Source organism: Dermacentor variabilis, chromosome 6, assembly GCF_050947875.1.
Source record: "Dermacentor variabilis isolate Ectoservices chromosome 6, ASM5094787v1, whole genome shotgun sequence".
In the NCBI taxonomy this organism is placed as follows: Eukaryota; Metazoa; Arthropoda; class Arachnida; order Ixodida; family Ixodidae; genus Dermacentor; species Dermacentor variabilis.
In genome coordinates, this window is record NC_134573.1 from 143,481,201 (window position 1) to 143,495,879 (window position 14,679).

The 14,679-nt window shown below is 48.5% G+C and overlaps 1 protein-coding gene across 1 annotated transcript in view; it reads right to left on the reverse strand.

Annotated features, from left to right (window-relative positions):
• Window positions 1-861, reverse strand: part of LOC142585378 (calcium-activated chloride channel regulator 2-like) — a 551,695-nt gene extending 550,834 nt beyond the window's left edge. The window contains exon 1 of the mRNA XM_075696100.1: window positions 212-861. The gene's annotated coding sequence lies outside the window, so the exon portion shown is untranslated. The remainder of the gene's footprint in view (window positions 1-211) is intronic.
• Window positions 862-14,679: the final 13,818 nt, after the last annotated feature.

The following is a 14,679-nucleotide window of genomic DNA, read 5'->3' on the forward strand; positions in this document are numbered from 1 at the left end:
TACGCTTTTCGGCCGCTTTTCCGACACGCAGTAGTCGGAGAAAAAGAAAGCGGAAAAGTAAAATTTAATAACGACGGCTATTGAAGGAAGCGTCACTCCGGTGGGGTCGCAAGATGATTCTTCGAAGCGACGACTGATGCAGAAATTAAAAAAAATCGAGAGAGACGTACAGCGGGCACAAGAAGAACGGTCACACCGCGTCGACACTCACGGCATCTTCCGAGGATCTCCCACGACGATAGACGCAGCCCGCCGGAAAACGTAAACAGCGAACACGTTCTTGTTCTTGCTGCTTCTCTTCCCGCTTGTCGGGGTTTCTCGCGAACTTAATGTAAGCAAACAAGCAAGAAACTAAACCGACGTGACGTATGACGATGGAGCAATCACCGAACCAGAGTTGTTGTCGTTGTTGCGGTGGCGGCGGTTTCGGCAGAGACGCAGCATCCGACCGGCACAGGTTAGGTCATGGGGCACGAGGGCATTTGTTTCTTTTTTTTCCCGAGAAGCAAAAGAGCGCGGGGCGATGAATTGCGCCGAATTCCGGGAACTCCAGTCGCACGTCGGGTTTTCTTTCTTTTTTTTTTTCCTTCGACGAGGTTAACAGCGGTACTCCGAAGAAAAAAAAAATGGAAATGTGGGGGGGCGTTGTTCCTTTCACCGGCACGACACTACTCCCTCATCGAGCAAAAGCTCGCGCGCACAGAGGAGGCACGGCAGCAACAGCGGAGCGGCGCCAACAGACGGCCAACGGCGGCAGCACACGACGCTCGGAGCGCGCGCGCACACAACACACGCACACGCACCTGCGCAGGTGCGTAGTCGTACGGCGGGGAGCGGACAGCGCTGGCGCACTCTGGCGTTCCGCCGCGTAGACTGAGCGGCGGCAAACACTTGCCGCGCCTCAGCTCATCCGCCGCCGGTCGCCGCTGCTTCGCGCGACCCCCGAGCGCGACCGCGTGCGCGCCGACGCCAGCGCCGAGCGCAGCCCTGGCGGCCGACGTCGGAAACCGGGAGCGCGCGGCAGCGCGTCGCGTTTCCCGCGCTTTCGCGCCACTGCACGCTTCTCTTTACGGCCATTCTCGCGGTTTTGTCGGTGGTCGGCGGTCGGACTGGTCAATGTCAGCAAGCGCGCAAACGTTCCTTTGCTCGCTTGCTGACATTGACAATCATCCTCGACGGTTCCTGCGCAATATTAGAGAGCTTTAGATTAGGGGACGCAAGCGGCTTGCGTACGCAAGAACTGGAGGCCACGGTACTGCGCATGCGCAGTAGCGCCGCCCCTAGTTCTTGCATACGCAAGCCGCTTGCGTCCCCTCATCTAAAACTCTCTAGTAACAATTATTATTCAATATAACGCGTATATACTGGGCAAAAGAGTGCTGCGCGGCAATATCGAGAGGCTGGTTAGAGGTCCGTGTTCTCTCAGCATCCTCTCGTCAGCCTAACTTATGCCCATCACAGCAACGCAGGCCTCCATAAATTATCCACAGTCGCGGCGGTCCTGCACCAGCCAACTTCGTCCTACGCCTGTAAACTTCGTAACCACCGTCATCCTCTGCTGTCCTCGATTGCCCTTCCCATCCCTTGGGAGCCCGTCCTGTTCGCTGACCCACGCATTACATGACTTACCCAACTCCACTTATTCCTCCTGTCCTCCTAATCTCCACTACATAGCACCGGCTGCCATCCGCTTGCTTCTCTAAACCACACCGCCGCCTTCCTGTCGCTTCGCGTTCCGCCTAGCGTTTTTCGCCTCATTGCTTAGTTGCAGGGTCCGCACATTCTCCCAAGTCCTTCTCTTAACCTCCAAGTTTCAATCTCATATGCTATTACTGGTAGAATTGAATGATTGCATACTTTCCTTTGCAATGATATCGATAAGCTGCCGGTCATGACTTGAAAATGCTTTTCGTATGCACTCCAACTCACTTTCCATCGCTGACGTAGTGTAGCAAACTGGACTCCGCCTGGTTAACCTCCCTGCCTTTACTTCTTCCTCTCTCTCTCTCTCTCTCTCTCTCTCTCTCTCTCTCTCTCTCTCTCTCTCTCTCTCTCTCTCTCTCTCTCTCTCTCTCTCTCTCTCTCTCTCTCTCTCTCTCTCTCTCATCGCTGGAATTTCTTTTCCCTTTTTCTCACGATCGCCGTTCCCTTTGACTACTTGCTCTAGATTAATATGCTCTTGCATAGCTTCAGGAGACTAATCACGAATCAGATCCCCTTGTTACCTTGCGAAGCTATTGTGCCTTACTAATGCATATTAATAGTCTAGCCTATACTCACAGAACTGAAGGTGTTGGGCGAGGAACAGACACTACAAGTAAGATGAACATAGAAACACGCATTGGAGCTCTCCATTGTTCTGTTTATTATTATTATTATTATTATTATTATTATTATTATTATTATTATTATTATTATTATTATTATTATTATTATTATTATTATTATTATTATTATTATTATTATTATTTGTGGTGTCCCTTCCGCACCTCACATTTTCAATATTGAAAAATCAACAAACCAACGCCACGTTATTTAGCGCTGTCTACGGAATTCGCTGATCACTGTCGTTAATCATTAGTTATAACTTGTAAGTCATCTTCTTCCCCTGCGCCATCTACAAAACCCACGGTGCTGAAATGTTTCCTGTTGTTCCTGACACCAAATCATTCCCAGCACACCAGTCTTAACACATCCTCCAAGCATGCGACCAGCATGATTGGAGAGATTGCGTCACCTTGCCTTGCGCCATTCTTAACCGGTATTTCTTCTACTTTTCCCGTGAAGAAGATTTATGAACGTTGCGGCATTTCTTTAGACATTTCTAAAGATATGCACGCATGCTTCCTTGTTGTGAGCGCAATTGCCTCCGTAACCGCTGGTTTTTAGACTGAATAGAGCACCTTTTCGAAATCTCTAAAATATAGATATCGCCCTTATTCCGCAAGATTTCCAAATGATTGATGCAAGAATGCGATCTATTGTTTAATATCCCCGTCTAAAGCAAGCCTGTTCTCTCGGCACATCAAATTGTAGTGGTGCTATCATCCTATTCGAAGTTATTCTTGTGAATACTTTGTACAAGACTGAAAGGAAGCAAATGGGCATGTGACTGTCCAATTATAGAACGTCTCAAACCTCAGTTATAGAACGTCTCCTTTATAATGGATAAATATAGACTTTGCTTTTTTCATATCTCTGGCACACTTGAAGGCATAGCCGAAGGACAAATAAATACTCGCAGGTTTTCGACACAATATTTCGAATGTGCTTTATCTGATTCGACTGTTATTCCATCTGCTACTGCCACTTTCAGCCTAGGCGTATATCGGAAAGCCCTTCTCGTCTCGACACGTACATTTCCAGCTGAACTGGTGATAAGCGGTAAATACTTATCAAAATGCATGCGCTCAAAATACATTAACAGATATAGAAACGCATAGATGCTCTAGTGAACTGTTAACAGCACTGATAAAAACGAAGCTTTTTTTTTTCCCTCCGCTGGGTCCCCTCCACTGCCTCCCCCCCCCCTCCCCACGGCGATGAAGAATGCTACATGAATTTCCACTGATAGTGTGTTCTTTCAAAACTATATTTCCGTAAATTTTGCTGCAGTACATTGATTATTATACACCAAAAGGAAGGACCAAATGCCATTTTTTCTAAAATCGTGAGGAAACCTCCATCGCCATTACATCGTTGTGATGTCATAAATTTTGAATTACGCTTTCTTATATGGGACCTTCGTAGTAGTGTTAAAGTGCAACTCCGGCGACTGTTTGACCATGTCAAGGTAATGGAATATTTAGGTTCCCGAGATACCCCCTGTCACGCGTCTGATAGTTAAAATTATTTCGCAAATTCGCAAATAATTTTGAATAAGCAAAAGAAAGCGCAAAAACGAAACCGAAACCTGACCAAGCAGCAACCTCTTCGTGTGACGTCATGTGCGAAACCAGCAAAAAGCAGACGCTCGGCTGATTTGTGTCCGCGCCGGAACTTCGAGTGACAACGTCAGCAGCACCAGCTCTTCGGACGTGTCAAGTATTGACAGATATGACTCTGACAACGATGTCTATACTGGCATCGGTGCTGACATACGGCGCAGAGACTTGGAGACTGACAAAGAAGCTTGAGAACAAGTTAAGGACCGCTCATAGAGCGATGGAACGAAGAATGCTAGGCGTAACATTAAGAGACAGAAAGAGAGCAGTTTGGAATCAGAGAGCAAACGGGTAAACATATATATATATATAGACGACATTCTAATAGACATTAAGAGGAAAGAATGGCGCTGGGCAGGTCATGTAATGCGCAGATTAGATAACCGTTGGACCATTAGGGTGACAGAATGGGTACCAATTGAAGGGAAGCGCAGTAAAGGACGGCAGAGGTGTAGGTGGTGCGACGAAATTAGGAAATGTGCGGGTGCTAGTTGGAATCAATTCGCGCATGACAGGGGGGTGATTGGAGATCGCAGGGAGAGGCCTTCGTCCTGCAGTGGACATAAATAGGATGATGATGATGATGATGATGATGATGATGATGATGATGATGATGACGACGACGACGACGACGACGACGACGACGACGACGACGACGACGACGACGACGACGACGACAGCCACGAATCGCCGTTCGCATGCGACCCGCCACCACGAGAACCAGCGCCCATGCGCTCGTGCTGCAACGTGAAGACCAAGGGTAGCCCAAACCAGTGATCTTATACGTGCAGCTTGCTATTTTAGGTGTTTTACCCCTTCTCAGGGAAGCGCTTCGCATGCTCACTGTAAGATGTGGAGCACAAGTTTCCGAATTTTTATCTCGCAAAAAACGCCGCTGACAGTCCAAAGCACCGAACGGCGAATTTGTTTACATCGGCAGGTGCAGCGACCACTCGTCGTGCGCTTGAGAGATAATACCAGCCGCTTATTGTTGACATCAAATAATGTCAGAACATAGCAGACCAGGCAGATTTTGTGCGTGCAAGCACCGTTGCATCACTCTGAATCGCGGAGATATGAGCGACCACGCACCTTCGAAAACAGCAAGCGGGAGACTGTAGTGCGAAAGCGTAATGGCTGTCTACTTGTCATTCTTCGTATTCTCTTCATTCGCACAATACGTTCCGTAAAGTGTACATATATGAGGACTTTGCGCGTGTGATCGTTCATTTACAGAATGCGTAGTTTTCTCGCGGTAACGCCGATGCCAGTATAGACGCCGTTGGCAGCTGAACGAGGCTACTGTTTACGCTGCTGTATCGAAGGGGCCTACGCTAGCTGCCCATTTGGGATACAAGGCAAGCAGTGCACCTCGGAAGCTAAATAATGAGTCGGAATGACAATACGTAAAAATACACCCATCTTCGTCGTCGCACTTAATTTAGGTGATTGCGGCGGGCAGCTTTCCGTCGGAAAAGGCAACGTATACCGAGTTAATACTGCTCCGCGTGGTCGCCTCTTGCTTTTTGTGTGTGCACTGTACAAAATGAGGAATGGTTTATTTCAAATCCGTATGGGGCAAAACTGAACTACAGAAGGAGTTTTCTTCATCCTTATGGCTTAGTTAGCTTCAGGTCAGTCGCTCAGCTACGCCAGTAGCAGACGCGTGAACTACGCGACTGTGACATATAGGCTTAACCTCGGCTGAACGCGATCGGCATCGGCTCAAACTGGGTGTGCAGATGGCGAGGGCTGAAGTTAGTGCAGCCAACAACGCAACAACACTTGCCTCCCATCTCTTGCACGTCTGCAGGGAACGCAACTTCTTGCGACAGCAACTTCTCACGCCGTGCACTGTATACCCACGATCGTCGACTCCTCGACGCTTTCGTCACTGTCGTCTGCACGATCCCGGCATGCTCTGCATGGAACATTCCTGACGTCATGCACAATGTGGCCTGCAACTGAGGACGAGGAAAGGTAGGGTGTTCGAGGCAATTAACTAAATTAATTTGTAGAAAAATCTCCGCAACTCTCAAACCTTCTCTCTTCAGGACACGACGGAGGTGTTCAGAGGAATGTACCCAGAGAATTTAATCGGCATCCGCTGACATAGAAAAATCGCTGAAGTTGCGCTTTAAGAGGGTTTGAAACTTTCTAAGTGTCTGGCTCTATTAGAATTACAACATAATTAATATCTACTCATTAAAGAAAAACAACTAGGCCCGATCAGACGTACGCCTTTGAAATCCATGACGTCACAGCGGGCTGTCGGGGGATTTTCACTGCGGCGTCGCCACCTGTCATTCACTGTCTTTCCGGCTTTTCTAGCTTACCAAGACTCCTCTCATTATAAGAGTACCTTGCTTTTCTTTTTTGTTTCATTTCAATATTTTGTATTGCAGACAGGTAACGTATACTCATACAGCTAAAATTAATTTTTTTTTGCTTTTTAGTCTTCCTTTAAGCGTCCTTAAAGAGCCAAAGCTGCGTGACATGAAATCGAAGCCGATGTAAATTTAACAAGCAGAACATTAGGTGCGCGGTATACATTACGATCGTCGAACTTTGCGTGCCCTTTTGGTAAATCTCGCCAGCTAATAGCGCTCATTGGAGCGGCTGCCATCTACACATCGGAAACGGAGAAAGAAATGAATTTATATTCGATTACTGGAAGAAAAAAAGACGTTCTAGATGAAACGATTCGAGCTGCGTCCAACATGGTCTATATACTTTTGCGTGAGTCATCTTGCGCCAGCCCCTACGGCCACAGAGTTGAACGGTCGATGCTGTTGGCGCCAGCAGGTGTACCCGCGTGCCAGGTACACACGTGCTTTCATCTTCAGTCCGTTGAGGCTCCATTATTTTGCAAGTTGGCGTTTTTTTTTTTTTTGTCATCGTAATCGATTTTCATGGGCGACGTTACGGGTTCGTCGTAGGCTTTGCGGTACGCGCAAATGACGCCGAGCCAGGAAAAAAAAAGAGAAAGTCACTTTCAAAGCAAGCGGTGGTCGAAATTTCCGTCGTTTCGAATCGTGCTTCAACTCACGCAAGAGCTCAATTCCGCGCGCGAGCAAGAAAAAAAAAGAAGAAGACATAATTGAATTTTAAACGTACGACCGACTGTACCGCTACGCACTTTTTGAGCACTCGTTGACGGATCGTACAGCGGCGACGTGGTGCCCGGTCATATATATGATGCAGTTTGCCGCGCACGGGATTCGTGCGCGCGTTTTTTACTTTTGTCTTTTTCGAGTTCCGCATAACGTCACTATAGCATGCACGGCGTCGCTGGTGATGACAGCCCCGATGAATATGAGTCGAATGCAATCACTCTGGAAGAAAGGTGGCTGTCATTCGCCAAATTCTCTTTCCGAGAAGAACTAGAAAAAGTTGAAGGTTAATTAGCGTTCTCTTGAGAGACGGGTGAACATCAAATTAAGACGCCGTCAGTCATAATCAGGCGTCGCCAACTTCGCAACCGTAATTACCCGAATTTCTTCTTTTGTTTCCAGGCTCTTTCGGTTGCCGTGTAATTCCTTCGGAGTCGACCACGTACGCGGCAAGCAGTGCTCCGTAAAGACAATAGTAAAACGACAAGAAATCCTACAGTATATACCCTCATATAGAATTGAATATTCTATATGAGGGAATATAGAATATTCTATAGTTCTATACATTATAGAATATTCCGCCTTCTCCTTTAGAATATTTCGGCATGCTGTGGCGCAACCAAGCTGAAGAAAACTAAATCTGTCATAATTTCAGGTTTTCGGTGGCGCGCCAATGTCCCGCTGCGAACGTAAATCTAGTATGACCTCGTACAAAAAAAGAAAAGAAAAATCGGCAGAACCCATCTCACTATGACTTGTTGACGGTAATGCGTTTAGCGTTGAATCACTATAGCCGCACAACATATTGCGCGCCGTCGAGCCGAGTCATCTACGAGGCGTGTGCTGCAGCGGAGCGTCTCTTTCGCGCTTCCCCAAGAACACTCGGCGCCATCTTGCGCCGCCGCCGCGAAGCCTGCGCGTGGCCCCCGAAATCCATGGCGCACCGGTGCGTGCGAAAGCTGACACACCCGGCATGCGGCAACCGGGTTCCTCTCTCGCACTTCTCTCTGGAAGCGCCATACAGTGGCGCTGCCGACAAGTCCTGGCGTGGCCTCCGAGGTGAGAAGCGCGCCGCGCCGGCGACTGCGAACGTTGGGAATCGTTCCCTCGCTCACCGCACTCTCAGTGGCACATAATCGGTGACCCGAGATGGCGAGACATTGATTTGAAGAGCGGCACATATCTATAGTGCATTCATGGCGCAGCTCGCTAAAGCGTTGGCGTGAAAGGCGTTCGTCGAAAGAGCAGAACACAAGCAGTGCATTTCTGGTGCAACCTGCTGCTGCGTCGGGTCGTTGTCCCTGAGGAACCCCTCACGACGTGGACTAGTCTCCTCCAGGCCTCGGAAAAATTTAAGGGATCTTTTGCGTCATTGCAGAACAGCACATTCCTCAGTGGTACATGCCTAGTTAACCAAGTCGGAGTCAAAGACGTCCGTTGAGGGAGAGAAAGAGAAAAGCAGAGGGCAGGGAGGTTAACCAGAACAACGTCCGGTTGGCTACCCTACACCGGAGGAATGGGAAAGGGGAAAACAAAGACGACAGGGAGAGAAAGGAGGGAAGGAAAGAAGGAAATGGCGGTGAGTTCGCTGATGCGTGTGGTCTTATGGAAATTGCATTAATAGTCACAGATGGTCGCACCAAGCCCGCCCTCCTCAAGAAAGACAAAAGCGCCTTCACCGTTTTATGAGCCGACGAGCAATGTTCCAGCAGCACCTGCACAGAAAGCGGCCAATTGTCCAGTTTTTGGAGAACTTCGGCAAGTTCTTGTCTTTCTGGGGCATATCGTGGACAGTGCCACCGCAGGTGTTCGATATTTTCTTCGGTGCTGCAGACCTCGCATGCTGCACTGTCCGTCACTCCAATTAATGTAGAGTATGCCTTTGTGAAGAACGGCGCGCACATACTGGCACATGCGCGGTGACTCAAGCTGGCATGAAAGAGATTCGTTGAAGAGCAGCACAGACCTGAGTGGCACCCACCCAGTGTTTCAAGTCGGCGTCAGTTTCTTCGAACAGCGGCGCTATACCCAGTTCTGCATCAACACTGACCCACGTCGGTGTGAAAGAGCTTCGTCGAAGAGAGGCGCTTGTGTACAAATTGCCACACATATTCAGTGACCCCAAGTAGGTCCGACGGTTTCGTGGTTTCGGACGCTGTTACCTCAGCGCAGCAGCCCTATGTGCTAGCTATAGGGCTGCTGATAACATAGATAGATAAAAACATTGATAGATTGCATCCGAAAAGTGCGTGAAGTAGTAAAAAAATGCTAACGTATGAAAAAATAAATAAGAAAAGGAAGAAAAAGAGAGCGAGGGTAAGAGAAAGACTCAACAGCCTCAAGTCAATCATTTCGCTAAGCAGCTACACTGCAATGTACCCCTTCCCATAACCTAGCAAACCCCAGTCACACAACCGTTTCCGCAAGCAATGCTCAAAAATGGACTTCACTTGAACGCTGCCGCTGCACACTGCTCAGTAAAAACACACACACACACACACACACACACACACACACACACACACACACACAGTATTCACCGTCGAGTATAGTGTTAGCCTATTTATGATCTAAATAACCGATCAGGTGCTCTTCTGAAACCAACGCGTGACCGAGCTGCCTGTAAGGTAGAGCATCTGTGTGACATACGCAAAGAACTAGATAACCACTGCTGAGCGAACATGTGTAGTCGTAATAACGTTGGCGTAATCTATATTATACTATTGCCATGTGTTCGGCCCTGTGTACGCCACGCCATTATACGTTCACGTATGCCATACGCAATGCTAAACGTCTCCGGATGTGATCGACTAGTGAACTCACAGGTTCCTATAAGTTGAGATGTGTTACAGTGGGTACGAAATAGATACGGGAGGCCGCAGAACAGTGTATAACCTGCAAGGGTGACTGGGAAGCTGTCAAAAAAAAAAAAAAAAAAGAACGCTCTTAAGTCTGTGCACCTGTTCATATGTTCAGGAATGCTTTGTTGTGGGCAGTAGATAAGCAGAGGTTGTGCAAGCTAGAACAATTTTTTCGTCGTGTCGCAGGCTGGAAACCACGTCGTTTATACAGGCTACCATGAATAACTTAGGTTCTTAGCGTTTATCTGACGCTCAAGTTCGTGGGAATTCCTTCAGCCGATACGTTTCTAGCGAACGTTACTCACCAGATAGCGAATGGTGCTTCAGGCTTCACATCACTCGAAAAGTAACGGTGCAGTCACTGCGTTGACGAAGCGAAGCCATCGCCGCACAAGCATCGAGGCGTTCTGGGACGAAGGATGCAGTAAAACTGCGTTCGTTTACCGCTGTCTGTATCAGCGTTGCGGTTACGCTATCACATAGTAAAGAGTGTGTGTCGGTCATAAGTGACAGTTGCCCTGTAGAATGGCCGACTTGAAGCGCAAACGCTTACTGTTACAGAGGCAGACAGCGTAATACTGGTTGCAAGTTTCAGACGTCTATTGCATCGGCAATGACGCAGCATTTGTAAGTGTACGTGCCTACCCTAGAGGGGCCGCGATCGCGGCCTGTCTCCATGGCGACCTCTCGAACAGAAGATTGGTAAGAATGCGTGAAGGAACGCTGACTCACGGTGCCCTGGCATCACCTGTGACGGACGCACACTGCCCAGTAGGGCTTGCGAGTTTCAGACCTCCGTGGCATCGCCAGTGACGCAGCATTTACAAGGCCGCGCACCTGCGATGACTGCAACCCGTCGCCATGGCAACGTTCCCTGGCTGTCAGAAGAGGGACTCAAATTAACAAATATAGACGAAGAAGACTCCTGCTGTCTCCTTCGTCTATGGATGTAATAGCTATGCATCAAAAACTAGCCCAATATAAGGAGGTATTCAGATATTTCTATGGCAGGTGAAGTGCGTTATAAGAATCAGTGTATGAATGAAATTCCACGTTAAAATGGGTAATGGCGCAGCGCGAGAGAGCTCCTCTTCCAAAGGGTCGCAATGACAGATAAGTACGCCTCGCACAAACGTAAGTTCCACGCATGCGTCGTGTAGATTCCGGAAGGCACGTACTGTGCATTCGACTATATTGAACTAACCAATTCGCGCACGCACGCGCAGTTCAGCGAACAGGGGCTACTCCATTTGGGCGCGGTAATTTCAAACTGATCGACGTAGTGCGGCGACACGTTTTCTAATCGCATTTTGAGAAACGCTAGCCTGGTAGACAATGAAACGTGCTCGTTGTTTTAAAGTTTTCTAAACGAGCAAAAGTTGGCAAATGCTGCTTTGAGCTCTCAGTGTGAATTTACCCGTGCACGATAAAAAGAGATCGATAGTCTGTCTTCAGCAGTATGACTGCTTCCATTGGATGGTTTAGGACGGGACATATAAGTTAGAGCTATAACTAACGAAAGAGGATGATCTATAACTAGCTTGCGACGTTCGTTTGCATTTCTCCTTTTTGTGCTGCGATGTATGACGAAGGGTATTGACGACCGATGAATTTGACCGTTCCGAAAAAAAAAAAAAAAACATGGGGCTATGCATATTTATCGCGCCCGCATCTAATTTATTATATCAATATCCGCAAATATGCGTTCTCCAAGCCCGCTTTCTTAATGTTACAATCTCTATGCTTCGTGTACTCTGCTTTCATGCGACGAGACTTCGATGTGCCAATATTTCACAATGCAATTACCGGCACTCCTTGTTCTCTTATTGCGTCATGCAGCTTTCCAATACCGACCTCGTACGGCTGAAGCGAATTAAAAAAAAACATAAATAAAATGAAATAAAACGTTTGCGATATTACTTTCATAGTACACGGTGTACCGCGCTTTTAACGAGCAAATGCCAGTTCCCGATCACGACCCTTCTCTTACGTAACCACGGTTTCACATCGGGCGGAGTTCGGATGTGGGTCATTCTTGGTAAAGATCGCTGCAATAACGAAACGATCACCCCGTCGATGAGGAATCACGGACGACGCTTGCGTTAGAGAACTTGGGTAAATACGAGCCCAGATATGAGTGTCTTCTCTGTGAGTCTACACTTGAGCAAGTATTCTTCCACTGTGCGGAAAGTTATATTTTTAGGTTTCGAGATAAAAGACACGCGCATTGCGCCTTAATATTCATACACAAAATTTCTCGTGTAACTTATGACAATCTTGACCTCTAAAAAAAAAATTATGGAGTTTTACGTGCCTAAACCACTTTCTGATTATGAGGCACGCCGTAGCGGAGGACTCCGGAAATTTCGACCACCTGGGGGTTCTTTAACGTGCACCTAAATCTAAGTACACGGGTGTTTTCCCATTTCGCCCCCATCGAAATGGGGCCGCCGTGGCCGGGATTCAATCCCGCGACCTCGTGCACAGCAAATCTTGACTTCTAAACTTGTCCTTACGCACAGAGGAAAGGTGTTGAAAATCTGCGGGCTTAGATTTTAACGCACTCCTGCTACTCGTTAAAGCGGCCAGTGCTTTAAATAATGACATAGCTAGCCGGGGGCATAGAGTTTCTCACTAGATTACCTAGAGGGAAATCTGGCGCTGCTGCGCTGTGGTATGCATAGGAATGCCGGTATATTGTGGATTGGGGTTGGCATCGTTCTCGTAGAGACAGGACACCATGAAGACGCGCTTGGCAAATACCGTTCCGTCTGTCACAATGATTCACTTTCTACTAAAACAGCACGTGAAAAGCTGTTTTAGCTTTATTATTACGCGAAAACATGTTTTGTTTAACTATGAGAGCTTGTTATTGTGTGCACGACTACATGTTACGTAAAAAGTATCAGCGGGCCGCTAAAGTTGGCGGACAGACGACAAGGTTCGCGCTCGCTTTGAAACAGTTGGTCGTCTGTTCTTGCTTTTCTTCGCTTGGTCGTGCATTGTAGGTGAGTAATGAGTAAAGATGCAATATGCGCGAATGGAAACATTTTATGAAGATTTTACTTTGAGAACGCGTTATTTGCGTAGCCATATCCACGTTTTAGACGAAGCCTCTTACAACACCAGCCAACACGAGCCTCGCAGACACATATACCGTCATTCCCATGACGGCACGGTGCCCCCTTAAGAAACTCCCATAGACGGTGGCGCCAGATTACCCTCTAGGTGTTGTAGTGAGAAACTCTATGGCCGGGGGTCCCGCGGTCTAATTGTCGTAGTGGTCCGTGGCCAAGTTTGCATGGTGCGCGCGAATCGGCATACCTCTGTGTTACTGCCCGAGTCTGCATTCGCGTCATTTTCTGGACTCTGGAAGTGCCGAACGCGGGTGCACTGTAAGCCGAGCAAACCTTCAAGTATCTGCAACAAAATTGCGCAGTTGTAAGCCTTATAAATCGTGAATCCTGGCGAGCACGGGTCCGAGTTTGATGGATTATACCTAAGAGCGAGCTGTCTCGAGCGCCAAAACTCCCGCTCGGATCGACGGACGTACTGCTGAGCTATTCCTCTCCGCACGCCGGGCGAAAGGCTAAATTTAGAGCTACGATGGCGCCACGCACGGCGCTACAACGGCGCCATCTGTAATGGCTTCGTTCCTCGACATAATGGTACCAAAGTGAGGCGTGTGGGCAGTACGGTTGCAAAGATATAAGCGGTATTAGTGTTACACGTTCACGTTGCATTTCGGTTATATGTGCGGTTTTAGCAAGCGACTCGACCACGTTATCTGGACGTGCCCCCGCAGCACCAGACACCATGAAACACGGCGCCAATCCTACATTCAGAATCACCTTGCCCGAGCAGTAGAGGGGCCATCCTGCTGAGCGGATGCCCGGAGGATCAAGAGTCAAGGTCTGGCCGCCGCCTGATTAAGGCAGGCTCCGGCGGGGCTTAGTCCCCCGGCCCCCTCCCTCCCTCGACCCCAGCGAAGACTTTGAATAAAGTTTTCTCTCTCTCCTTATGCTGACCGAAGTGAAATGCGTTTCACGTCAAAAAGGAGATTAAACAAAGATAAAAGATCAACAAACGTCCCACCAGGAGAAAAGGGATAACCGACACGACATTGTCAGTGGTGCAACTGAAGGGTGACGCTGTCCATCCTTTGAAGGCGTTGGCGGCGATGGGATCGAGGAGACAGACAAGAGTTGAGGTGACACGCGCCGGAAATGAGAACAGTATACCGCGAGGCTACACTGTGAAATGTCGCGCACGTAATCCACGCATAGTTTCCCTCTAGCCCTGCCTCACAAGCTCATATCGTTCTGCGTACTGCCAAATGGAATTTCCGGCTTGTAACGCGGCCGGCTGCGTGTTTGCTTGTGCCGACGACTCCCAAGGGATCTATCACCGAATCATGTGTCGGGGAAGATGAAAAAAGAAATAAGCACACGCTAGCAAAGAGTCCACTTACACGGCGCCAGTTGGCTTCTTGTGACACGCTCGTTCGGCACCCGTCGAAGCCGTCATCTTCATGCATATTTCAGCAGCGACCTGCCAAGGAGGCGAGGGAGGAAGCAACGCGAGAAGGAGTCACGCCCTTGGAATCTCCGGGGGCTTTTCCCTGCCAAAGCCATCGCCGTGCGGCGAAGCTCCCGTCACTTTATTTGCAAGAGTTGGTCACCGTCGTCATACAGCTTCTTCTGAGACGCGAATGGCATCAGTCATCATTCCGCGGCTTTGCCCACGTGTCAGCTCACATCC